The sequence below is a fragment of the Delphinus delphis genome, chromosome 4, assembly GCF_949987515.2.
Source record: "Delphinus delphis chromosome 4, mDelDel1.2, whole genome shotgun sequence".
Classification (NCBI taxonomy): domain Eukaryota; kingdom Metazoa; phylum Chordata; class Mammalia; order Artiodactyla; family Delphinidae; genus Delphinus; species Delphinus delphis.
The window spans coordinates 103,124,922-103,152,171 of NC_082686.1; the positions used below are offsets into that span (position 1 = coordinate 103,124,922).

Genomic DNA, 27,250 nt, shown 5'->3' on the forward strand with positions numbered 1-27,250 from the left:
ATGCTCTTCGCGGTCCCGCGTCTCCCCGGGAAGATAATTGAGCACCGAGCGCGAGCGCTGGGGTCGCCGGTCCGGGAGCCGCGGCAGCCTGCGCCGCGAGTGTAGACAACGAACCTCCCAGCCCTCTCTCCCCAATTTGCCTTCCTGCCGCAGTCCGGGCCCAAATTCTCTTCACTTGTGAGTGAGCACACACAAGTTCGCTGGGCACGATCTTTCCATCTGCTTCCCCGAGGGGGTCCAGCCTTTCAACGATTAACCGCCCAGCCAACGGGGAGGAGGGAAGGTGCTGGATGGAGGGAGTGGGGCGGGGAGAGGCGTTTTGCACGTTCAAAGGCACCAAAATTAACTGCCAAAGCTAAAAGGGTTTGTTTTCTTCCGTTTTTGACAGACGAATGCGGTGGGATGCCTGCTGGGCCGACTGCCGCCCCGGCCCGGAGCCCTGGGCTCACTTCGCAGCCTGCCGCTGAGTTTCAGACCGCAGTCCTCAGCATCCGCCCGGCTTCACCCCCTTGCCGAAGTCTGCAGATCGATGGATGCTGGGCGCAGGCTTTCCCTGGGCGGGTTGACGTTGGCTTAGGCTAAAGCCCCAAAGCTCCCACCTTCGCCTCCTGTTTATCTGCTCGCTCCCACCACTACCACCGAAGTACGTGCCCCTCCGGTAGTGTCGGGGCTCCGATCCGAGCGAGCGGGAGGGCGCCTCCCCACCCCCTCCTGCCCATCCCCGCCGCGACTCGGGGTTTTACTGCAGCAGCCGGAGGTGACAGCGACGCCTTAGCCTTCTCCGTTGCTCTCAGAGCCCCGGCTTCCCCTGCATCCGGAAAGCACCCCCTCCTGAGAGGCTCTTCCCCGGAGAAGTGCTAACGAGCTACAGGAAACCAAATTTAAAAATGTAGAAGTCGCTGGGCTGCATTCCTCCGAGGACGAGCCTGGTCGCCCAGGACTGAGAGTGGCAGCGTGTGGGAAGTTGGGACCATAGAGCAAGGGGGGAGGGGAGTGGTGCAGCCGGCATTCTCTTCTGGAAGGAGTCGTTGGGAGCAGTGCGGTTGGACACAAGTTTGCCTGGGAGTGTTTTCCTTTTGTCAATAATTAATCACCGGAATCAGTCTGGCAGAATTGGAGTTTTAGCAATAGTGCAGAGGGCGGGGCCGAACACCTAACTCTTGGAGCCTCGAGGCGCCCAGCGCAGTGGGAAGCTCGCAGCAGTTGGGGAGAAGCCAAAGCACTGGTGCTCACCTAAGCCGCAAGGAGATACACCCAACTGGGAGGTAAGCATCTTCCATCTTCCAAATATCTGCTTGAACTGTAAAGTAGCTTTAGAAGGATAGAATTCCTGTGTTTATAAGGAAGAAATAATACCAAGCCATAATGCAATGTACCAGCTTATTATTTAACTGCGTTAAAAATGTTAAGAATTGAATGGGCTTTTCCATTTGCCTTTAACTATGTTAGAAACTAAGATGTTTCACTCAACAGAAGTCAAACTTTATTATTAAAACTTTCCCAGCCAAAAGAAGAGAAAATTACTTTGTTAATTACTTTCATTCTTTATCTTTGTATAGTTCAGTAATAACTATTCAGAGACATGTCATTGGGAGGTGGTTGATTTCATTCTTAAATATTCATCTTTATCTTGTTTCATGCTCTGATACAATATTTTTTGCCTATTTTTGCTACTTGAGCCAATAATACACACAAGTCAACTGACCAAAAAGTGAAGAGTTTCCAACAAGGAATACGTTTTAACATTTTTTCATGATTATTACGCAGGATGTATTTTCTTAAAGATGATTGTGTTCATTTATAAGTAATTAGACTTCTAAACCCAAGGAGAAAGGTACATATAGATAACTTTGACATGCGGGTGGGGATGTGGTATAATAAAGAAGGGTTTAGATAAGAGCAGAGATTCTAGATCTGTTTCAACTAAAATGACATTCAACTGGTTGGCAATGAACATATGAACCCAGCCCTTGATCAAATAAAGAATTTGAAGAATTGTTAAATGTAAATCTTAGCCTTAAAACTACAAATAAATGCGCCAGGGAAGTTGGGAAAATTGTTTTTCTACAAGACTTTGTGGCCCAGTAGTTCTTTTGAATTAAGCAAAAGTTAAGAAATACATGATCAGTTTTGCTTGTGAATTTTTTAGATTAGTGCATAAAACTAATGAGGTTTGAATAATTTGATTTTCACGTCTAAATTATTTCTACGCTTTTTAAAACAGGCATCATTCTGATGACTGTTTCAATGGCTGTGATGGTTTTGCACATAGATTACTAGAGTAACAACAAACATATGAAACGTACTGTCACCCTCATTACCCAAAGATTTCTACACAACTATTTAATAACAATAAATTAACAGTGGTTCATCAAACCAAATGGGTGGGTATTCTAGAAATTTAGTGGATATGAAGTTGAAAGTCAACCAATTCTCAACTTCAACTGGTTTTCTTAATCCACTGTTTGTAAATTTGCAAATACTTTTGTAAAAAACTGTCCTTTGTAATTCTATATCTACTATGTCAGCATAAACTATTTCACCACCAAGTATACAAGATGCAAAATCTTCATTAAAAATTATCCAAATGGGACTCAACTTCCAGAATGGTGGTATGAGGAGCTCTGTGAACCCACCCCTTAGCAAAACAACAATACAATAAAATTACGGTTGAAAATTGTAGGTACACAACTATTTAGTCTCTAGAAATTGTCCTGAGGAAATACAACAAATGTAGAAAATTTTGTTCAAGACAATCCACTACATTTCCATAAGAACAGCAAGAGTTTGGATTTTGAACCACAACCCACTTCCCTGCCAATTCCACCTGGATGTGATGGTGCTCCACTCTGGGGCGGGGGGGGGGGGGTACAGCCAAGAACACAGGACTCCCTCTCAGCCTAGATCCCAGCATAGGGCTATGGTATATCCCTGGGAAAGCAGGCCACAAGCATCTCATCCACCACCAGTGTTGCAGAAGCTCTACCCTAGGCAAGAGCATGTGAAAGATCTGAGGCTCTCCTTCCAACCATCCCGCATTCTTAATGCAAAAGAGGAAAAACTCAACAACTAAAAGACAAATAACCCATTTAAAAATGGGCAAGGGATTTTAGACATTTCTCTAAAGAGGTACAAACGGCCAATCACCAAAGAGGTTCTTACTATCATTTAGTCATTAGGGAAATGAATATCAAAAACACAAGATACCGCTTCACACCAACCAAATGGCTATAATCAAAAAGGAAGAAAATAATAATTGTTGGAGAGGAGGTGGAGAAATTAGAACCAGCATATATTGCTGGTGGGAATGTAAAATGGGTGAGTTGCTGTGGAAGATAAGTTGGTAGTTCCTCAAAAAGTTGAACATAGAGTTACCATATAACCCAGCCGTATAACCCATATAATTCCACCCCTAGGTATTATCCCAGAGAACTGAAAATCTAGGTCCCTGTAAGAACTTGTGCACAAATGTTCACTGAAGCATTATTCATAATAGCCAAAAAGTGAAGATAACCCAAGCATCCATTGACTGATGAATGGATAGATAAAATGAGATATGGAATGGAACAATGGAATATTATTCAGCAATAAAAAGGAATAAAGTACTGATATGTACTATGGCATGGATGAACATCGAAAAGATTATGCTAAGTGAAAGGCTATATATTGTGTGATTCCATTTATGTAACATATCCACAATAGGCAAACCTATAGAGACAGAAAGTAGATTAGTGGTTGCATATGGCTGGAGGGGATGGGGGTGGCAATGAGCAGGAATAGGGAGCCACTGCTAAAGGGTACAAGGTGTCTTTTGGGGGTAACAAAAATGGTCTAAAATTGCTTAGTAATGGTTGCATAACTTTGAGTATACTAAAAACCACTGAATTGTGTGCTTTGGGTGAATTGTATGGTGTTTGAATTATATCTCAATAAAGCTGTTAAAAGAACATGTGGGTTTAGAACTTGGAGTTCATGAATCTTCATGTACCACCAGACCAATAGTTTATGTGAAGATCTTTCCTAAGGGCCACATGAGATAGACGAAATAATTGAGTGACACAGGGGATACATATTATATGATTTGTATATGTTTACACACCTGCCCAAGCTTTTCTGTTTAGAAATGTCAAATGTCATTGATGCAGTCCTATAGAGAATTTGTTTGCAATGCCCTAACTTTTGGGACTCATCCACTCATTATATTAATCCAAGCTCAGCGAGGCCAGCTGTTCCTCCTGTTTCTAGATAAGTCTAGTTCTTTATCAGTTCTTTAGGCCAGTTGTTGAAAGAGGCCACAATGGGTGAGAGAGGGAGGGTACCTGAATCTCAGCCAAAAGTGTACTTGTCTGCCACACAGACTAACCCGGTTTCACTTGCACTAGATTGGCCCGGAAGTAGAAGTCTTGGGGGTAAAGGAAGAGCTGGAGCGGCCACTGTAGTACTCAGAACACACTGACATGTCACTGCTGGGAAGCATCTCTAGTGATTATAATAATCTCAAATATAGAAGCTCCCAAATAATTAATATTCTCCTCTATTCATCTTCTATATTTTGTGTTCCCATAAACTACCTGATCCTGTAAAGAATTGTGGAATTGGATGATAATGCTTTGTCCAGAAATGGGAATATAAAATTAGTGAGTCTGAGTTTCATGGGGGTATAAGCAACACCTGAACTTGTTGCCAGCAACAGTTATGAGTACACTGAGCCAAAGTATACCTTTAGCTTTAGGGATTCAAATAAGTCTACCTGCATCAGGAAACCTCAAGATTTTCCATTCTCTCCAGGCCAAGTTTATCCTTCTATGCACAAGTTTAGAAGAGCATACCATGCTGATGAAAATGGGTTTCACACAGTTTTCGACCATCAAAGCTTTTGCAGAGATCCTATTGTCATATCTTGTCAGATTTCTAAAAATTAATTTTAAATGTCCAACCAGTTGTCTATAAATTAAGTACATGTAGGAAAAACCTGATCATAGTTATTACTTATTAATATTGCTTTGATTCGGATTAATAATGCTTTAATTCAACATATTTATTGTGCATCTACCCTGCACCAGGACAATTCTAGGCCCTGGATGAGTAATAAACAAAACAGACAAAAATTCCTACCCTTCAGGAGCTCAAATTCTAGAGGGGCTGTCATATAAATACATAATTTTTAAGTGAATTATACAGTGTATGAGTAGGAGATAAGGGCTCTGGAGAAAAACTAAGCAGGGAAGGGAACGAGGTACAACTTTAAACTGTGGCATCAGGCTAGGAAGTAAAATTATGTAATTAGATAATATAAACGTCACGTATGGGATGGGCCATAAGGATTACCTGTTCCAAGTTAACTTCTCCCCCGAGGAGCTTTGGTTTCCCCTTCCCGTCAGCATTGTTTTACTACCTTGGATTTACTGCTGTTTCACCAAAGAAAATATTACATTAGCCGCAACATTCCAAGGAAGCACAAGGAAGACATAACTTCATGTCTTTTCTAAAGAACTACAACCTAAATAAAACACCGCCTTATGACAACAAAAATTCTTGTTATGGGAAATCATTAGCCTGGGCTTTCAGTTTTCTTGTGGCCTTTCTCTCTTGCTTTGCCCTGGATTCTCGTAGTCTGCCAGAGGATTGTGTGGTAAATAATTAAGGACCACTTTCCCAAAGCTAACACCTTTTGAAAGAGTGAAGAGGGTGGGGGAGAGTTTGAGAGAAAGAAAAATTTCCAGGACACTCTGGAAAGGTGAAAGGAGAACAAATCTTTCAGAACTACGTAACAGAGCACGGAACCCCACAGATCAACTGGAAAAAAGGAGAAAAGCAACCAGAGAGCCGCTGCTTTCCCAGACCTTCCTAGAATCTCTCCTCAGGGCACCTGGCTTAAAAGATACCTGAGGACACATTGTTCTAGTAAAATATAATGGGTGTGGCAGATCTCCTGAAATAGAACTTTTAGAAAATGGCTTAAAAGGGAGCAAGGACTTGATTTTTTTTTTTTTTAAGTCAAAAGGGAACATTTATTTCAGGCTTGAGGAGAAGCATTTGAATCAAATTAGAAATAAGTCAAAAACCTCCCTGTTATAAAGGAGTTATTATGGAGCATTAGAATTCTCATTCATTTAGTTAACAGATTTTTTTTTTAACATCTTTATTGGGGTACAATTGCTTTACAATGGTGTGTTAGTTTCTGCTTTATAACAAAGTGAATCAGTTATACATATACATATGTTCCCATATCTCTTCCCTCTTGCGTCTCCCTCCCTCCCACCCTAGTTAACAGATTTTAATTGAGCAGCCACTATGTGCCAAGTACTGGGGGAACAACACCGACCTTTCTTTCCTGAGAAAGGTCAAAGACCTTTCAAAGACCTTTCTTTCTTGAGGTTACCTTATATGCTTTTTGTTACAAAATAGTCAAAGCACACACCGTGATGAAGACAGAACTTTTTTTTTTAATTGGGGTTTAGCTGTTTTACAATGTTGTGTTAGTTTCTAGTGTACAGCAAAGTGGAGTTCCCTGTGCTACACAGCAGGTTCTCATTAGTTATCTATTTTATACATATTAGTTTATATATGTCAATCCCAATCTCCCAATTCATCCCACCCCTCCTTTCTCCCCTTGATGTCCATACATTTGTTCTCTATGTCTGTGTCTCTATTTCTGCCTTGCAAACTGGTTCATCTTTTTGACCTGCCTGTCCTGACACCCCCTTCTAGGCTGGGTTAGAGCCTCTTTCTATGCCCCAGAGTACCCTACACTTCCCTATCATAGCACTTATTGCACTGTGTAGGACACTTGTGTAATTGTCTCTCCTCTTCTCTAGAAAGTGGCCTGAGGAGAGTGAGTACGTCAGTCTTATTCATAGTTTATATCCCTAGTACATGCTTACTGAATATTTGATTGGATGGATAGATGGATGCATGCATGCATGCATGCATGGTGATTTGCCAGGTTGTAACCAGAGGTCTTTGCATAGGCAGCCTGGCGGAGTAGTAATTAAGAGTGTGTGCTCTATATTAACTGTGAGACTTTGGGTTAATATTGAAATTTCCCAATGCCTCAATTTCCTCATTTGTAAAATGGGTATAGAAATAGTGCCTCTATTATAATGTTGTTAAGTGAACTGTCTAAGGTAATACATATAAAGTTCTGGGACATAAGTTGCTCAATAAATATCCACTATTATTACCGATACAGAATGGCAGTTTCCTGGGTGGCTGTTTGCTACTCAAATATTGCATCCCTGCCCTTTCAGCTCTATTATAAGATCGAAGGATGTTCATTAGGAATTCTAAACTAAAGTTATCACTTTGGGTTCAAGATCTCTGAAAAGATTATAAAGAGAATTTGGGAATGAATATAAGTAGAATATTGAACAAGAAAATTTGAAGGACTAGAAAAAGAAAGAAGGAAAAAAGCTCAAGATGGCACGTCCAAAGCAATTTTTCTGGGGCAATAATACCTCTACTGCTTTCACACCCACCAGCCAAAGTGCCAGTTCATCTCTGTTCTGGAACATACTTGTGCCTCACAGAATGTCATGCTCAATAAATGTTCACTGATGCAGAAGAAGACAGAAAAATGGAAAAAAAAATTTATTTGAAGTCAAGCCTTATCTAAACCTAAGAGTGTTATATTGTCTTTTTTGCTTCTTTTGAAAGTTTGATAATCCTCTTTTTGTGTAAGATCTTTAGTCAGAATTATCCTAGTGCCTCCTCACATGCAGTGTTTATCTATTACCTTCTAAATAAGATGAAATGCTAACCTGTGACCATCTATGGAAACCTAGTAACTTTAATACTTCCCTCTACTCCTATTAAAGAGAATTCTCTTGGCCTCTTCCCCAAACATGGGGGAATCTCATGTTTTTATCTTCCTCTAAGAATAGTAAACTGCTTCTTAGTTGCAGCATGCAGACTCTTAGTTGTGGCATGCAGACTTCTTAGTTGCAGTGTGCGAACTCTTAGTTGTGTCATGCATGTGGGATCTAGTTCACCAACCAGGGATCAAACTCAGGCCCCCTGCATTGGGAGCTCAGAGTCTTACCCACTGGACCACCAGGGAAGTCCCAGTCATTAAATTTTTAATAGGATATTTTATTGTCTAAAACTTTAAACAAAGAAAAAAATCAGTCAGGTTGGTCTAGTTCTGGTCTTGATGGGCAGGAAAATCAGGTTATAATTCAGGACAAAAATGTTGTTCCACAGGTTTCCTCCATTTAAGAGGAAACCCTGATGCAAACACAAAACAGATGATATGGTATCCTCTCCCCACCCCCATGACCTATAGGGCAAATTCTTTCTCCCAGACTCATGTGAGTCACCATTTTACCTACTTACATCATTTGCATCTTATGGGTTCAGTAGAGTCACCTGAAAGGAATCTCTTAGGAGAAGAAATAAAATGCATGTAGAAAATAAGAGGAACAAATAATATTGTGATAAAAGTTACCAGCTTTGAGCCGTTACTAAAACCAGGCACCATTAAGCATCCTTTACCAATGTTGTGTAATCTTCGCAACAACACAGAAATAACTAACCATCTCTGTGTTAGTGATGTCGTAACTGATGTTTACAGAGGTTAAACAACACCCAGAATAACACACTATAGCAAACTCCAGTTTGCCAGTTTCAAAATCCATATTCTTTTATTATGGAAAAAAATTTAATGAAGCAAATCATTCTCCAATGGGATACTGAATGCTATTATAGAAGTAGTACCTTAGATGTGATGAAAGCTTAGTAATCTCTTCTTAAACCCTTCCTTCTGATGGGTAGCAACCCTCAGAAGGTGCTGTCTAGACTCTGTTTGCACAGTTCCCTAATGGAATTCTCACTACTTCAATCAGCCAACACTTTCCCCTTTAGATTACTCTTACTGTTTAAAGTTTTTCCTGAGTTTTTTGTTTTTGTTTTTGGCCACACCACACAGCTTGCAGGATCTTAGTTCCCCGACCAAGGACTGAACCCAGGCCACCGCAGTGAAAGCATCGAGTCCTAACCACTGGACCGCCAGGGAATTCCCCAGGTTTTCCTGAGATTAACCTCTGAAAACAATAAAACAATTCCAAACCTTTCCCTCCATCATAGCTTGTAACACCATTTAAAACCTCTTAGATCTTTTAAGACCTCCTTGATATGTCCCTCCCCCAAAATCTTCTTGCAATGTTTCCCATTGGAAACCTTCCAGATTTTCGCCATCTAGCTTCCTGAGGATGTGCTCAACTTGCTGGAGTGACTATTTTCAGCAGCTAGAAGGATGCTAATCAAAGCCAAGAGCTGGTGGCACAGTACTTCTATAAATATATAAGAATATTCGTGCTATGGTCTGAATGTGTCCTCCCAAAATTCATATGTTGAATCCTAACCACCAAAGGAGATGGTATTAGGAGGTGGGCCCTTTGGGAGGTGCTTAGGTCGCGAGAATGGGACCTTCATGATGACATTAGTGTTCTTAGGGCTCCAGAGAGATCCCTTGTCCCTTAGACCATGTGAGGACACAGCCAGAAGGTGGCAGCTAGGAACAGGAAGAGGACCTTCACCAGACCGCAACTGTGCTGGCGCCTTGATCTTAGACTTCCCAGTCTCCAGAACCGTGAGAAATGAATTTCTATTGTTTATAAGTCACCCAGTCTGTGGTATTTTGTTATAACAGTCCAAACAGATTAAGACAATTGGATCACTTATTTGTCAACCATTTCACAACACTATTGGCTCATAATGAACTTGAAGTCAAGTAAAATTCCTTAGTCTTTTTTATTTGAACTGATCGTGGGCCACATTTTTCCCTATCTTACCCTTGGACAATTGACTTTTTGAACTGAAGAACAAGACTTTGTATTTTTCCCAAAGTTTTACCCTCAGTCATTTTTGGGACTCTGTAATCTGCTAAGTCTTTTAGAACTCCACCCCATAACTTTGCTTCATCTGCAAATTTGATCACCCTTACTTTCTATGACATAATTCAGATGGAAAAAGATGCTACAATGGTCAGGACAAAATGCAGAGCCCTGGAGCTCACCACTAAAGACCCACTCACCATCTTTATAATGCTTCCCCATTTACAAAACACTTTCACAAATATTATTTCATTTAATTCTTACAATTATCCTGTGGAAAAGATATTATCATCATTCTATATTTGAGAACAAAGATTCAGAAAGACTATCTAACATGCCTGATGTGACACAGCTAATAAATGACAAAATAGGAAACAAGGCTTAGGGCTTCTGACTGTTTCCAGTGCCTTTTCAAAGATGGATGTTTAAATACAGTGATTAACCTAATCTCTTTTTCCTTTTTTTTCCCCCACATAGATATCAACAATTAAATTTTAATAATAATTAAAATTTATTTTAAATAATTAAAATTATGAAAATTAAAATTATGAAACACTTTCTACAAACAAAATCTCACCCAGAAACCTAGTGTATAAAGCAGATTAAAAGCAGGCTACTCTGATAGTAGTGAGATGTGAGATGTGAGGCTCTTAGCTTCTGTCTCTTTGTCCCATCTGGGGCCTCTCCTCAACCCTGCCATAGACGGTAATGTGGCACCTTATAGCCCTCAGAGTACATTGGGAAATCGCTAGCCGATGGCATGTCCTCAAACTAAACTTCTCTAAAAATAAATTTTAAAATAAGGCTAGCTTGTGATGCTTTGTTTTTATAATACATTCTAAAATTTTGTGGGAGATCATCTCTCTAAGAGGTTTAATAATCTTTTACACAGAATAGAGTTGTTTTAAAGTTTGAAGGCATCTGGGTTTATTTAATTCAAATATTAATTTCACAGATGAAGAAGCTGCAACCCAGAGAGGAGAAGTAACACACACAGAATCATTCCTCAGGAAAGCAAGGACAAGAACCCAGACCTGGACCCTTCTAGGCAGGTAGATTCTTCTGATTGATTATATCATAGAGTCTCGCTTTTAGAAATCTGCCCCTTTTGCCTATAAGATGACATCTTTAACAAGATGAAGCTTCTGGTTCTCACTTAAGCAACCAAGAAACATTTATGATATACTTGATATTATAATGGCATTTAAGATGATACAAAGGAGTGAAATGTGGCAATTAGCTTTAGTAATGAGGCCTTGAAACAGTGGTTCTTAGCTTGCAGACACTACAGGCTCCTTTGAAGTGTATACCAAAAAATGTTTATGCAAAATTCGCAAACATTTCAAGGGGTTCACAGATTCCACAACCCAGCCCCCCAACCAAGTTCTTGGCCTCCTGGTTAAGAACCTCTGGCCAATTTCAGTACAAGTGCCAGTGTCAGGATTACATAGCACTAACTACTGTCTTATTTATGGGTTTGCTGGTTAAAACTGCTTCTGTTTCGGCATCCTTCATTTTTTATTTAAATGGAGCAGTATCTTATCCTGGAAGACCTCTGATACAAGAAAGGAGTAAATGTTTCAAAAAGTACTTAGCTAACCAGATGGGACAAATGAAGAGAGGAATATGATATACTGAAAACATTTTCTTAAAAAACGTTAATGAAAGTAAGCCTGGTCAGTGTTCATATGGGACATTCACTTTCTTTCTGCTTATTTTATTTTTAAGAAAGAAAGAAAAGGAAATAGAGTGGAAAAAACCTAGACTACCACTAGCCACCTACCCACTTTTATTAAATCTATAGTAAATGGGGAAAAAGAAAAGGTAGAGGGTGTGGACAAAAAGAAACAGATTTATCTTCTGTTTCTTAATCCTTCTCTTTTGCTGCAATATTTTAAGAGATTTATGGTTTTGAAACAGTTGGCAACAATTTCTTCAGTTCAGAATAGTTTGGGAAGCTCCACTATTACTTTAAAGTTACTGACAATGAGGCTTGATTTTTCTAATTCAAAAAATACTTGTTGGACACTTAGCATTTGTAAAGCATTTATAAAGTCATTTGCATGATAGAAAGAGCACTTTGGAGTGAGAGAATCCCAAGATTGGGTCTCAGTGTTGTTTCCCCCTTGGCTTCTGACAGTAGTGAAGTACAAAAACGTAATGAGTCTCAGTTTCCTCATCTTTGAAATGAGGCAATATACTTTTTGATCTACTCTGTGATAGCCACACCAGAACTGAGTAAACATTCTGAAGAATAATCTCTCTTAAAGTGGCTTCGATCTTAACAACTGATAAAGTTGACACATTCTGCCTTAAAAATGATCTCATTCTCTTCTATTCTTTGTCTGGTATTCATAGGCTTAGCAATATTACATTAGTATAGTGTGTAATGATCATAACAGTTAACATTCACTTAGGTCTTCTTCCTATGTTTTATTCTTTATACTTTACATCTTTTAATCTTCCCAGAAATTGTACGAATGAAGTTCTATTATCATTCCTTTTTTTCCAGTAGAGGAAATTGAGTCAGAGAGGTTGAGCAACTTAGCCAGGGTCAAACACAGACAGGATCCAGAGCCAGAGCTCGTAACTACTCACCACACTTCCTCTCGGGAGGATTCCAGCTCCCCATGTGGTCCCCGTGAGACTCTGGGCCTCAGTTTCTTCATCTTTAAAGTTGGAATCATTTAAGTTAAGCATTTAGCCAGTGCCTGCCACAGTGGTACTTAATAAATGCTGTTTCTGTCCCCTGAAGAGAATTCCACATTATACAATTCTAGTGGTTTTAAGGAAGAGATCTGAATTCATTTCCTAGGGCTGTTGTAACAATGTACCACAATGTTGGTGGCTTAAAACAAGAGAAAATTATTCTCTGATAGTTTTGGAGGCTAGAATTCTGAAATCAAGATATCAGCAGGGCTGCAATCCCTCTAAAGACTCTAGGGGAAAATTCTCCTTTCCTTCTTTCAGCTTCTGATGGCTTCTTGGCTTATGGCTACATAACTCCAATCTCTGCCTCTGTCTTCACTAGCCTTCTCTTCTGAGAACACTTGTCATTGGATTTAGGACTGACCTGGGTAATCCAGGATGAGCTTTTGCAGAGATCTGTAACTTAATTACTTCTACAAAGACACTTTTTCCAAATAAAGTTACATTCACAGGTTCCAGGATGTAGACATATCTTTTGGAGGGCCACCATTCAACCTACTACAATATCTTAACCCAAATATTTTTCTATCTTGGCAGATTTCCTCTGGTATTCTTTTTTTTTTTTTGTGGTACGCGGGCCTCTCACTGTTGTGGCCTCTCCCGTTGCGGAGCACAGGCTCCGGACACGCAGGCTCAGCGGCCATGGCTCACGGGCCCAGCCACTCCACGGCATGTGGGATCTTCCCGGACCGGGGCATGAACCCATGTCCCCTGCATCGGCAGGCGGACTCTCAACCACTGTGCCACCAGGGAAGCCCCCTCTGGTATTCTTGACAAACAAACCCACATTTATTCAAAGAGGGAAAAGAACATTTCATCTCACCCAGTTTGAGTGTATAGTTAAATTGGTTCCAAATCTATTGGTTGAAAATATTTTTCTTAATATGCCCAGTTGCCATTAGCCATCTCCACATTTACTTGAGAATCAACAAAGTTCTTAGGAAATGAACAATTGTTACTCATTTAAAAGAATAATCTTGGAGCTCAGCCCTTTTCCACTTTTCACTAGAAGCATGCAGGTACCCATGTACCTGGGAGCAGGTGAAAGAGAATGAAGCCAGCATAATATGTCAATGCCATTCTGACCAGGAGAATGAGAAATCCACTAGGCTAAATTGTCATTGAGACTTTTTTCTTTTGTTATCTCACTTAAGTAACTCATTTCTAAGTACAAGATTGCAAAATCTAATTAATTTAACTGTCTAAAAGCAATGATATGTCTTGACATAGCTCTATCACTCCTGCCTTTCCCTTCTCACCTCCCTCTGCCCCATCTCAGAAACTAGCTGACCTAGAATGCTAACCAATCCAGTAGGGAAATGTCCCTTGATCTGGGGGTTGACAGAGAGAACACCTCAACAGTGCTGTGTCTATCTCCATGACCCTTGGAGTCAGGCTAGCTCTCCACTCACTTTCCTAAAAGCAGTAATAACTGAGATACAGAAGCAGGTCAGTTGAGGGCAGTAAAAAAGCAACAGGCTGTCTTACTATTGTCACAAAAAAATCACACCCATGAAAGTTCAGTGTTGCTGGTCACCAAAAACATTGAACTCATCACCAGAAGCCTTCCAGACAATGTAATAAGAAATAAAGAACAGGCCAGAAGAATGAGAAGGAGAAGGAAGAGGGGGAAGAGGAGGAGGAAGAAGAACAGAACAATAAACAAAAACAATAAAAAGTTTTATGAGCAAATCTATTCAATGCTATCCAAAAAAACTGCAAAAAACACAACCTAGAAAATTAGTATTAGAAAATACTATTGGAAGAGTCCTGGTTGACCAGCTGCCTATGCAACCGGATTTCTTTTGGCAGAACACTGGGAACAAGTGCTCAGCAGGTATGAGACAAATCAGTATTGCAGTAACTGACAAATCAGTATTGCAGTAACTCACCTTGCTTGCCCTCAAACTCCTCCTTGGGAAAAAAAGTCTTCTATTTCTGAAGACATATGAAATATAATGACAATAGGCAGGATGAGACAAAATCTTGATTTTTTTGTGCTCAGGCTTCTAGCTTCTAAGAAAATTGAGTCCTTAGGAACAGACAGTAAGCAGGTATTTCCTTTACCAAAGTGTAGTTTTGATGGCAAAGAGCTGGGGAAGAAAAGAGAAAGGCAGAACTGTTATGACGTACGTGGCACGTAGTTGCCGGGAAAGGGGTTTGTAATAACAGTAGAAAAGTAGTTTCAGTCGAACGATTTAGCCACTTTTCCACTCTTATTCCCTTTTAAATACTCTGGGTTTGGGGATCTTATGAGCTCTTTATTTCACATCCTTGTCAAAAACAGGTAAGCATATCACAGAATTTTAATTCCCACAAGTACTATAGGGAATTAAATTATGAGAATTTCACTGATGCCAAGAATCAACCTAAACAGGTCAACACTCCTCTCAGAAAGTTCTTTGTAGTTCATCAGTTTCCAATTTTCCTCTTATGTCATGAAAGCCAAGAAGAAGGGAACCCCAACTGGAACCTCACAATTATTATTTGAAGACTTTTGGGGTTATTCATTTACTTAGTTTTGGATGGTACATCCAAGCAATTTTGCTAGACTAGTAATGCCCCACTACAAATTGAGACTCTCAATGACTTTTTTTGTTTTTAATTTATTTATTTATTTATTTTTGGCTTTGTTGGGTCTTCGTTTCTGTGCGTGCGGGCTTTCTCTAGTTGCGGCGAGCGGGGGCTACTCTTCGTTGCAGTGAGCAGACTTCTCATTGCAGTGACTTCTCTTGTGGAGAGCATGGGCTCTAGATGCGTGGGCTTCAGTAGTTGTGGCACGTGGGCTCAATAGTTGTGGTACATGGGCTTAGTTGCTCCACGGCATGTGGGATCTTCCTGCGCCAGGGCTCGAACCCGTGTCCCCTGCACTGGCAGGCGGATTCTTAACTACTGAGCCACCAGGGAAGTCCTGAGACTCTCAATGACTTTTAATGACTTTTAAAAAATATTGTTCAGACTATTTTTAAATTGTATTTTTAAATTTCAGTCCTTCTTAATTTTTAGAGTTATTCACTGACATTTAAAATTCTTAAATTGTGGTAAAATACACATAACATAAAATTTTACCATCTTTGCCATTTTTAAGTGTACAGCTCAGTAGTGTTAAATATATTCACATTGTTGTGCAACCAGTCTCCAGAATGTTTTCATCTTGCAAAACTGAAATTTCACATCCAATGAACAACTCCCTATTTCTCCCTTTCTCCAGCCCCTGGTAACCACTATTCTACTTTGTTTCTATGAGATGACTACTCCAGATACCTCAGATAAGTGAAATCATACAGCATTTGTCTTTTTAGGACTGGCTTATTTCACTTGGGATAACATTCTCAAGGTTCATCCATGTTGTAGCATGTGTCAGAGTTTCCTTACTTTTAAAAGATAAATAATATTCCATTGCATGTATATACTATATTTTGTTTATACATTCATCTGCCAATGGACATTTGGGTTGCTTTTGGCTATCTTGAATAATGCGCTTTAACGTGTATACATTTAATGACTTTTTCTTTTGGTCTGCTTTTATTCTCTCCATTTCTATTTTTTTTAATCTTTATTGGAGTATAATTGCTTTACAATGTTGTGTTAGTTTCTGCTGTATAAAAAAGTCAATCAGCTATATGTATACATATATCCCCCTATTTAAACGGTTATTAACATCTTTAAGTCCACTGTTAGTGTTGCAACTCTGTTCACTTTTTACCTCTAAAAACAAATTGGCAGCCCTTGGGAACAATATCTACAGAAGGAAAAAGCCACCCAGAAGCTATATTCTTTCCTCTTTCCTTAGGATAATGGGGTTTTTCTTTCTTTTTTTAAAAAAAATAAAATAGTAATAAAGAGGTTCATCCTAGGAAATGACATTACAGTTAAAATCTTGACCTGGAAGCCTTACTCTCCACTCCCAAATTGGCAGGAATAAAGAAGGATACTTTTCCTGTTTCCTTTTTTTTTGGGCTGCCTGGCTTGTAGGATCTTAGTTCCCCGACCAAGGATTAAACCCGTGCCCTTGGCAGTGAAAGCACGGAGTCCTAACCACTGGACCACCAGGGAATTCCCCTTGCCCTGTTTCTATATGAGTCAATGAGAGGACACCAGGAAAAAGGCAAGATATGTCCTCTCCTATTACAAGTTTCTCTTCCTATTCATAACATCTACTCAGCATTAACCTGTGTGCTTCTCATTTTTAATTTCACTATATGTATCTCCTTTTTGATAGCCACACAACATTGAAATTGATCTAACGTGAATTTGGTATTTCCTAAACTATTATGAAATTTTCTGTTAAAGTCAAATTCCAAGTTTCCTTTCCCAGCCAGAAGTCCTTCATTCATAAATCCCTCTAGAGTCTGTCATAAAATGCCAAACAACCAGGACTGCTTTGAAATTACAGTTACTCAACGCACACTATGATGCCCAGCGGCCTCAGCTGATAGTTGGACTAGAAGTACATGTTTTCTGTTGTTCTGCTTTTGTTGGTGTTAATGGAAATTGGAGGCCAAAAGGTTGGTTCAGATCTCCACAAAAACACTCTACTCTTGTGTATTACTCAAACCAACACCATACCAACAACTTGGCTAAATTGTTGGTGAGACTTTTTCCTCTTAGTACACTATTTCAGTAACTCACTTCTAAGATTATAAAACATTGAGTAACTTAGCTGCCTAAAAGCAGAAGAATGCTTTGACTTACAACTGTTTGTTTTTTCCTCTCTGAGGAGTCTATAAATTGTGCAAGCAATTCATGAATGTATAAAGAAAGTTCCTTAATTGCCCTATGGTTGTTTGATTTGCTTCTCTGGCTTTGATTTATCACAAACCTTTAAGTTGGTTCTTTTAGCTCCCTCTAAAGACTTGGACTTCAAGTCCATCACTTCTGGTCTGACTTCCAATATTCAGCTCAGTATCAGCATGAAGAATTGCTTACCAAAGGGTGACTGGAGAGTATTCTAAGATGACAAGGAAATTCCCTGGAAAATGTTAAGCAAGAATAGAACATTCTGTGAGACACAGAAAACATTACAGTCACCCACAGAAAACTTAGAGCAAGACATTTGGAAACTGGGAAGCCAATAAACTATTGTTGTGTCTGATTTGTACATAGACACAATGTGAGGTTTTTCCTTTAATCATACAAATTTGTATCTTTGTGAATCAAACTGTGTTTACATAAAGAAGCAGTTTGTGATCAGGGCTCCAAGAACCATGACACAAGTCTGTGCAGTGCACAGCCCACACAATGGAATGTGGTGGCCCTGCCCAACACACATTTAAAGATTTGTGTAAAGATTGCAATGTCTTTCAAATAGTGGCTTGTGTTAATGGTTATATACATGTGTTGTTTTGTTATTATTACTCATGTACCAGGAAGTTCATTCAGCAAACAAATAAGGGCTGAGGGGTTTTTTTTCCCTGTAAAATATCCAAAGCACTCCATTGTTGAGGTAACTGTTATAGAATATTCTATGAAGACCCTTTGACTCTATAATAAAATCTTGCAAGTAGTTTAAAGTTGTACCAATCCACAAGGAACAACAACAAGCACTACTATTACTATCATTATGACTCTTACAAATATTTCTAAAGAGCTCACAAACTATCCCCACATTCCTTACCGTATCACTGAGACAGACTTAGAAGCAATTATCAATTATCTTCGTTTTACACAGAGAAGCTGTGACCCAGAAAGACTTTGGAACTTGCCCAAGGACACAAAGTAAAATGAATGAATGAATGAAGAGAAATAAAGATGAGAAGAAAAGATGAAGAGGAAAAATTGCTGTAATAGAATTCAGGTCTCCAGATGTTCTCATCCTGGGATTTTTTTCCATTAGAACCACTTTTCTACCAATCTTAAATTTTTACTCACCTAGAGTAAGCCCTTGTAAAAAGCCATTTTAATGGGATTTAAAATCACTATAGAAGTGCTTTTTAATTCCCCCACAGAGTCCATGAACTTTCAAGAGTATTGGAAACTTTAAGAGTATTTGTCCTATCAGTACCAGCTCCCTTTCATCCTACAAAAAAACAGATTGTACTGAATTTGACAATATTTAGAAAACAATCTGTCTAAAACTTATTGCCTGAAAGCAGACAATGAGAATTCATAAGTACCTTTTATGTACCCCACATTGTGCTATGGGAATATTAAATAAGTACAAGTGTGGTCCCTACCTTCTACAGCCTTACAATTCAGTCAGCCAACCAGCCCACCAGCCAGTGTATAAGTATCCCACATTCCAGGCACTGGGGATATAGAGATGACCATGGCATATTCCCAGTATTCAAAGACCTCATAGTCTAATGGGGAAACACTGTACATGGCTAATTATAATACAGTATAAAAGCTACAATGGTAACCCATAAAAGAAAGCAATATACATTCCTTGGAAGGGTGGTCTTCCTGACCTGAGAATGTTTCATAGAAGAGAGAACATAGAAGCTACATCTTGAAAATGAATAGGATTTTATCTAAAAGAAGAGGGGCACAAAAATATTTCTAGAAAAGAAAAGAGGATGAACTAAAACATGGAAGCTTAAGAGTGAATGGCATTTAGCAGGAGAGTTCAGAGATGATGCAGGAGAGGTGGAGGGATCAAACTGTGAAAGGCCTTACATGAATGTTTCATTTCATAGGAAATGGAGAGCCACTGAAAAATAAATCTATAATTTTAGAAAGTTAATTGCAACAGCAGCATGGAAGATTGTAAGGTGAAAAGGAGACAAGTTGGTAGGCTATTTCATTAGTCCAAGTGAGAGATGGAGAGAGTCCACAGCACTGCCCAATAAAATTTTCTGCAGTGATGGAAATATTCTATATCTGTGCTGTCCAATATGGTAGCCACAAGCCACATGTGGCTAATGAGCACAAAAAATTTAAATTGCCACATGTGACTAGTGTCTGCCAAACTGGACAATGTAGAGACATCTTGGAGAGGCTAGCAGTTGAGATAAGCCTTAAAGGAGGGTTTTTCCAACTGCAGGTTGCAATTGGTGGGTTAAGAAATCGATATGGTAGCTCACGATTGGTATTTTGTAATGAATGAAGACAATAACATAGAACACAGCAGAATGAAACTGAATGGAATAAGAAATAAGATATCAACGTGCAGAGTATTATTTTGAGAGATGTTTATTTCAGTTATATGGGTATATGTATGTGTATGTGTATGTGTATGTACCCTGGATCAAAAGTAAAATGTACTTTTCATCTCTGGTGTGTTTGAAAATATTTGAAAGCCAGTCCTTTATTGAAGACTATTATTTAATTATGTTCAAAGTTATGAGGAAGAGTTTTGCAGAAAGGCAGAACAGCATAAGCAAAGTTCATTGGAGTTTGGAATAAGGGTAACTCTGGACCTTTCAAGACTTTCCTAATTATTTTTTTGCCTTCAAAAAACTTTAATAGACTTTATTGTTTAGAACATTTTTAGACTTATGGAAAAATTGAGGTGATAATACAGCAAATTACCATATACCCTGCACCCAGTTTCTGCTATTAACATCTTACATTAGTATGACACATCTTACAGTTAATGAGCCGACATTGGTATGCTATTATTAAAGCCAATACATTACTCAAATTTACTTAGTTTTTACCTAAAATCCTTTTTCTGTTTCAGGATTCCATCCATTACACATTACATTTAATGGTCATGTTTCCTTAGGCTCCTTTGGGCTGTGACAATCTTTCATACTTTGCTTGTTTCTGATGATCTTGAGAGTTTTAGGTACTAGGAGAATTTAAGGTCAGGTATTTTTTAAGATGCTCTTCTGTTAAAATTTGTCTGATGTTTTTTCTCATTATTAGACTGAGGTTGTGGGTTTGGGGGAGGAAGACCAAAGAAGTAAAGTGCCATTTTCATGCCATCATATCATGGATACATACTACCAACATGAGTTATCACTGTTGACGGTGGCCCTGATCAGCTGGCTGAGGTAGCGCTTATCGGTCTCCTCCATTGTAAATTTACTCGTTTTTATCACCCTTTTTCACACTGTACTCTTTGGAAGGACATCACTCTGCTCCTTCTTTAAATGAATTTCTTAATTAAAGGAAGCCTTGAACTTGAGTAAATCTATTGAGTTCTTTCCAAAGAAAGCTGCTTCCGAGTACAGACACAGTCTCTTTTTAGATACAGCATCTCTCTCTGCAGCAGCAGGCAGGATACTTTTTCCCCTTCTCGGGTTTTCAAGTTCCAAATATGAAGCACAAAAAAAGCTGGGTGATTGACGTAGAATTCCAAAATAAGTTGAGAAGGAGTTAACCCAAATTCAGTTGCAAATCCTTCTGACTTTTCTCTTCAGCCCCGGATTCTGACATTTTAGAAGGAAATTTAAACCAAAATGTGTTAAGTCTTTTTCCCCTCCTCCGGAGGGAAGGTTCATTTTTAGCTAATGTTTAGAAAGGGAAATCCCTTCCTTAGAAAATCCAATAATTTGGAGTACTTTCTTTAGGCAGAGGAGGGCTGCAGGATGAAGTCGTTTGCAGTATTTCCAAGGAAAGCGCCACCCTAACAAATCCTCTGCTACTCATCTTTCATTGTGGTTGCCTAACCTTTTACCACTCCTGTTCCCATGGAGAGAACCAAAACCAAAAAGCCTCCTGAGCAAGCCCAGTCTCTACTTTCGCCACCGCCCCGCACGTTCCCTTTCACAGCGTTCTCATTTCATGACTCATATACATGGGTTCATGAGAGCATGTGGGTTTTTTTATTGCTTTATTTATTCTAACCTCCTTCTCTGTTCAGGCCAGAAGAAAGGCTTGCCCCTGAGTAATGTGGATCACAAGTCCCCGGAATTCACCTTCTTGTTGTGAGAGAGGAGATTAAACTTTACTTTTCCCCACTGTACACAAATCTAGTGAGAGAAAAATACATTCAGTGACATTCAGAAATAAAAAATAGCCATTTACTCTCCAATCAATTATGAGATAACTTCTTAGGGGAATTCCAAGTCCTCACTGTTTTCTACGATCAGTGTCCCCCATTCATTCACTGGGTTCCCTTTAGAAATCACTCTCTCTCTGTCTGGTTCCCAAGACTCTCATAATCCTTCTCTAATAATCTCTTCCTTCCCCCGTTTCTCCCCCAACCTGGCAAAACTCTTATTCGGGTCTTTTATCCATGCTAAGTTGTACACTACTAACAAGAACCTTAGGCTTTGCCAGTTCCCAGTAATACTTGCAATAAATGAAGACTTTGCCAGACTTTCATTTTACTAGAGGAGAAGCTGAACAGTGGGATTTCAGGAAAGAGTCTTGAGTAAGAGAAGAGTAGAGCCTGGGGAAACTGAGAGAGGGTGAGGCTGAAGTCTTCCAGATACCTACACACTTGATTTCAATGTCCTTGATCAACTTTGAAGACCACAGAAAACCTCCATTGGAATTTTTGCTTCTTTCATCCAATGTCAATTCACGAAACACAGGGTATTCACCACCTGGAATAGTCCAGTCACTTTAATTCAGTTTGACAAACCAATTTGATGTCAACCAATTTAATATCAATTTAATGTTAGCCTCATAGTCTTGGTACTTTTCTTTAAAATGAGTGATTGGGTCTAGGGGATTCTACGGTCCATCCAGCTGCTGATATTCTAGGATTCCACTTTAGCTACCTAATACATGTGGTAAATATTGTCTAAAATATATATTTGTGGAATATATCCAGCTGAATGATAATCCTTGGGGGCAATGGCCATGGCTGTCTCAGTCACCATGGTATCTCCAGTTCCTGGTGCGATTACCAGCATGGTAATAATTATTTTTAATAAATAAAAGGAAGTGGGGGAGAGGGAAAGCCTTTCACCAGTTAGATTCCATCTTCCTATCTATGTATTTCCTCCACATACAAATCCCTTTAATTGATGCTTTGCTTGCATTTTTGCTAATCCTCACAGCAGCCTTAAACATAAAGGATTATTATTTCCATTTACAGATGAGGAACTTGAGGCCCAGAACACTTAAGTAACTGGGCCAAGGTCACATACTCAGCAAGTGGAGAAGTCAGAACTTGAACCAATGCCTGTCCTTAGTCCCAAACCCATTATGAAAATGCAATAAAAAGCACTTTCTAAGCTACAGATAATCCTATGAAAACAGAAATTGTTTCTGTTGTTATTACAAGAGAAACCCTGATAAATCAAGTCCATCAAGCATCTCAGAATGTGGTACTACATGGATCCTCCTGAAGAAGGAGATGTTATCCTGTTTTTAAAACAATGGCCCATGTCTGTGGGTCTATTTCTGTTTTGCAAATAAGTTCATTTGTATCCTTTTGTTAGATTCCACATAAGTGACATATGGTATTTGTCTGTCTGACTTACTTCACTTAGTATGATGATCTCTAGGTCCATCCATGTTGCTGCAAATGGCATTATTTCATTCTTTTTTATGGCTGAGTAACATTCCATTGTATATATAGTTTGGTTGTGGTATATATATATATATATACCACACTTATGGTTACAAAAGGGGAAAGGGGGTGGGGAGGGATAAATTAGGAGGTTGGGATTAACATATACACACTACTATATATGTAAAATGGATACCCAACAAGGACCTACTGTATAGTACAGTATTCAATATTTTCAATATTTTGTAATAACCTATAAGAGAAAAGAATCTATAAAAGAATACACACACACACACATATAACTTGAATCATCGTGCTGTACACCTGAAACTAACACAACATTGTAAGTTAACTATACATCAATAGAAAAAAAGGAACATTAAAAAACAAACAAGCAAACAAACAATGACCCAGAAAAAGCCTTTCCTCAGGCCTCAGTACCCATCCCTCCAGGTAACAGTGCTGGCCCTTGCCTCACCCCCACTTTTTACAGAGAGCTTCACCCGCTTTGTGTCCCACAGGGGCTCACAACCCTCCCCAGTCACCTGAAGGCATCACCACACAGCTTCAGCTGTTAGGAGTCAAACCCATCCAGGCCACTGTACCACTGAAGACATACCACAATGTGCTTAGGCAGTGTCAACTTTGAATGTACAACCTCATTAAAGATTTAAGAGGGTTTTAAAAATCACCAAGTTTAGAGAAAAAATTAAAAGAAGCAGGAGGAGGAGACGGAGAAGAAACAAACTACTTCCTCCCTCTTTTCCGTATACGGGAAATCACCTTTTAAAAAACATATAATTAAAAACAAGGAGAAGTGTGGTGTGCTTCAATAAAGTAAGCATTTTAAGTCTCTTGTTTAGCTTTACTGGGATATGCCATCAGGTCTTTAAGGGCAAGTTAATTTCACATTTGATTGTGAAAGATTAAGACATTAAGATGTTTGCTGTCATCTAGCTCTAGGTTACCTGTGAATAATTAATTTCATGCCATTTTTGTCATCTTATTTCTCAAATTCAGCCTCTTTTCCTAGCTTCCTCCTTAGCATTTTTCCATTCTCTTTCCCCCTATTTAGTGCTAATTCCTGGCCCCTCGTCACTGCATGTTTGTTACATGGTCCAGTTTGCTGCTGCCTAGAAGAGCATCTCCTGTCTGCAATGCCATTTTGGAACAGATTCCTTCTGAGGCTGTTACTACTAAGAGAAAACCACATAGTAATACTCAAAATACCCTTATTTAATGAATGAATGAATTCTCCTTCCCACATTACTCATCTTAAATTGTCTAAAGTGGTTGTCTTAAATCTTCCATGTTGTCCCATAGGACAGCAGTCCCCAACCTTTGTGGCACCAGGGACCGGTTTCATGGAAGACAATTTTTCTCGGGGGTGCGGGTAGGGGGAGATGGTTCAGGCAGTAATGTGACATTGGGGAGCGGTGGGGAGCAGTGGGGAGCAATCGGAAGCTGCAGATGAAGCTTCACTCGCTTGCCTGCTGCTCACCTCCTGCTGTGCGGCCTGGTTCCTAAAAGGCCACAGACCGGTAGTGGCCCACGGCCCAGGGCTTGGGGACCCCTGCCACAGGAGACTTAAAAATGGACTCAAAAGGAAGTAAAACATATTACTGAAGCAAATCCAGAACCTCAGTATAGTGCATATTCTAACAATAGGTTGTAGCAGATGATTTACCAACAATAACCAACTCTCTTCTCACCTTTTCATGAGAAACAATGAATAATCTTTAAAACTGCTTTTCATTAATAAGGGGGAAAAGAATCAAAGAAAAGGGGGATATCAATGCTTTTTATTGACTCTTTTACTTGAGACTGAAGTGAGATGTGACAATAAAGTACTTTTTACATGTCAGAGCTGACTACTGAGAGGGCTGGGAAATGATCCAGCGTACTGTAGAAATGGGCAAGAAAAAAAATTTTTTATCTTAATTCTTTAAATTGTTAGCAATATGTGACCAAGTTCTTACCAGGTATCCAGCTCTGGTGTAATGCATGTTGGTCTGCTTTAGAACTGTCATCTCCTTGACTGACTGACTGACTTGTACAGCTTAACACAATGAACACTGACCACCTCACGGTTTCTACGGCTCAGAAATCTGGGCACAACTTAGCTTAATGCCTCTGGCTCAGGGTCCCTCACAAGGATGCAGTCAAGGTATCCACTGGGGCTGCTCAAGCAAGAAATTTAATTTTTGAAGAGAAAGCAATAGGCAGGCAGTTAATTAATAAATTTTTAAAAGCTAAAATATAGAGAGAAGTCAATGATGTTTCTAAATGAGTAATTTATCTTATTTATAAAAGTAAAAAGAATATTAAGAATATTTTAAACAGATTTTCAGTATATGGTTGATTCTGAATGAGTCACGCCCATGAGACAGCAGAGGCATAGATTTACTGAAATGATTGGTATTCAAAATCATTTCAGTTTGGCTTTAGAATGCAGGGAAGGCAACATGTCCATATGATCTTAAAGGCTCATCTTCTCAAACCCACCACAGCATTCCCCTGTTAAAAACCTTTGGAGCCCCCTCACTCATAGGATCAAGACAAAATACTTTGCCCACTCAGCTAAGGCCCTAGGGCACTTGGCCTCACTCTGGTCATTCCCTTGACTGCCTATCAAGCTCCTTCCCACCCCTAACCTTTGCACAAACACAAGTTGATCCCTATGTCTTGTCCATTCTCCCCATCTGACTACTCATTTTATCTGTTAGATTCACAATCATCTCCTGGATTTTATCTTAAATATCTCTTCCCCAGAGACATACTCAGACTGGATTAGGTTTCCCACAGCCCCTTATACATTGCTCTTGCCCTTTAGGGCATAATACAGTAGATAATTATATATTTGTATACATTATTTGATTGCTTCCTGTCTTCCCAACTGGACCAAGCTTTCTAAGAGGTGGGTCTGGGCCTGTCTGAGCCATCATTCTCCCACCTTCACCCAGCACAGTCTGGAACTTCATACCTGGTGAATGGACTCTCACACTCCTGATCAGTTACCTGGCGCCACCCCAAACTCTGTCTAGGTAATGAAGAGGAGCAAGTGTGGGTATCCATCAATAAGATTTTTAAAAATTAAATTTAGTTTGAAATATACAGTTGTCTCATGGGACAGCCTAAAAGCTCAAATAGGGATACTTCCTAATTTCTCTCTTTCAGCCTATCAGTGGAAAGTCTTGGTTGCTTGGATAATATTGTTCACTGAAATTATCACTTCTTCTGTCACTCATTTTCTTTTAAACCTTTGACCTTTGCTCTTTCTCTGCAACCAGAGTTAGGAGTGAAAAAGAACATTGGAGGTAACTTCTCACTGAAGTCCACCTGCCAGGACAAACCATTCAAATCCAATTACTTCGTCTCCACTCTGGCTTCTAGGAGACTAAGTAAAGGTATTATCTACTTATTTGGATTACTCTGGCCATTATTACAAATAATCATGACCTGGAAACACAGAGACGTTCCCACTTTAAGTTTTTGTGGAAATTTTCCTTGTCAGAAAGGGTTCCTTACTATCAAAGCCAAGTTATTGAAAGTCAGCAATAGCCTACCGTATCCCACGTAGGTCGGGACTGTGAGTCATCTATAATTATTTTTTTAAGTTGGTTACTTGTCATTCATTCATTTACTCATTTGTTCAGCAAGTATTTACTGATGACAGTCTCTGTGCCAGGCATTAGGATCATGAGAGTCTCCCCATAGCCTGAGTCCACGGTCTTATGGAGCAAAAACATCTTGCTTTTACTCAAAAGAGAATCAAATAAAAGAGAGATACATTCAGGTCAGAACACAGGAATGATCTTCAAAAATATTTAACTGTGATTTGAATAATAAAAGTTATCAAGGTGGACTTAGATGATGTAGCAGCATGATACTCCTAGGAGTAAGCACAATAGGTACAGGTCAGCTTGTCTCCCCAGGGACACCCACCATGTCTCTGTCTGCAAAATCTTCCCAAGAATCTTTAAGAAATGAATGAATAAATAAAAATTGGTATATCGGGCCTCCCTGGTGGTGCAGTGGCTGAGTCCGCCTGCCGATGCAGGGGACATGGGTTCGTGCTCCGGTCCGGGGGGTTCCCACATGCCGTGAAGCGGCTGGGCCCGTGAGCCATGGCCGCTGAGCCTGCGCGTCCAGAGCCTGTGCTCCGCAAAAGGAGAGGCCACAGCAGTGAGAGGCCCGCGTACCGCAAAAAAAAAAAAAAAAAAAAAATGGTATATCAAAAAAAAAAAAGAAATGATAGATGCCCTTCCTTCTAGGAGGTTTTCCACATTGTTTTAACTGTGATCCTATCTGAGGGCCAACAAAACATTTTTATATGGTTTTCATAAGTTCTCTA

The 27,250-nt window shown here is 39.5% G+C and overlaps 1 protein-coding gene and 1 long non-coding RNA gene across 4 annotated transcripts in view; one reads left to right on the forward strand and one right to left on the reverse strand.

Moving 5' to 3' along the window:
• Positions 1-72: 72 nt before the first annotated feature.
• Positions 73-27,250, forward strand: part of SPTSSB (serine palmitoyltransferase small subunit B) — a 29,697-nt gene continuing 2,519 nt past the window's right edge. Inside the window, exons 1-3 of one of the 3 annotated variants that reach the window (XM_060010014.1) lie at positions 73-177; positions 389-1,265; positions 10,789-10,885. The gene's annotated coding sequence lies outside the window, so the exon portion shown is untranslated. Of the gene's footprint in view, positions 178-307; positions 1,266-10,788; positions 10,886-27,250 lie in introns of those variants that run through there. The other 2 variants (XM_060010011.1, XM_060010013.1) reach the window with 2 other exon arrangements.
• The window catches only part of LOC132424225 (uncharacterized), a 64,338-nt gene continuing 51,550 nt past the window's right edge, over positions 14,463-27,250 (reverse strand). Inside the window, exon 3 of the long non-coding RNA XR_009519183.1 lies at positions 14,463-14,635. This is a non-coding gene — a long non-coding RNA (uncharacterized lncRNA). The remainder of the gene's footprint in view (positions 14,636-27,250) is intronic.